This window comes from Leguminivora glycinivorella, chromosome 16, assembly GCF_023078275.1.
Source record: "Leguminivora glycinivorella isolate SPB_JAAS2020 chromosome 16, LegGlyc_1.1, whole genome shotgun sequence".
NCBI lineage: Eukaryota > Metazoa > Arthropoda > Insecta > Lepidoptera > Tortricidae > Leguminivora > Leguminivora glycinivorella.
The window spans coordinates 19,087,602-19,088,290 of NC_062986.1; the positions used below are offsets into that span (position 1 = coordinate 19,087,602).

Genomic DNA, 689 nt, shown 5'->3' on the forward strand with positions numbered 1-689 from the left:
TTGGCTATATTTTAACTTCTGATTAGCAGAAACGTCTGCAATCGATGCCGTTAGGCTTAGAATAAATTTAAAAGTGGAAAATGTCTGCCTTGGGTGAGACTTGAACTCACGGCCTCTGGAGTTAAAATTTAGCATGGTTAGCGCATCGTAACTGGTGAATTTCCAATATGACTTGGAACTCCGGTTGCCGTTTAAGAAGTTTAACACTCTTACGGTAGATGTCGCTACGGGTCCCATTGACCTTAGTAGTGGAAAATTTCGCTGGCTTGGTTGAAGTCTTGGTGGCTCAGTTGGCAGAGCGCTGGATTATCGATCCAGAGGCCGTGAGTTCAAGTCTCACCCAAGGCAGACATTTTCCACTTTTAAATTCATGTTGGCTATAGTCTTTAATCGGTAACCAATGAGCATTGAGTGAGAATTGAGTTCTAAAACTGTCAGGACGCGTATTAAAAACGTTTACACGACTATGTATGACATTGAAAGTACTTGATGCAAGAACACCAAGCGACGTAAACAGAAGCCGAAGATACAAACCACAAGGTGGGAAACATTATAACTGAACACTCTTTTTGTGAGATAAAACTCATATAACATATTTACATAATTATATAAGAAACTAATACTAAACTTAAAAGCTAACTAATGTCTAAAATAGCCCCTTGAGGCATTGTACCAAGGATACTGGCGAT

General features: G+C 39.6%; 1 non-coding gene across 1 annotated transcript; it reads left to right on the forward strand.

Moving 5' to 3' along the window:
* The first annotated feature begins 275 nt into the window (after positions 1–275).
* On the forward strand, positions 276–348 carry Trnad-auc. Its single transcript has one exon. It is a non-coding gene; the product is annotated as a tRNA-Asp (tRNA).
* Positions 349–689: the final 341 nt, after the last annotated feature.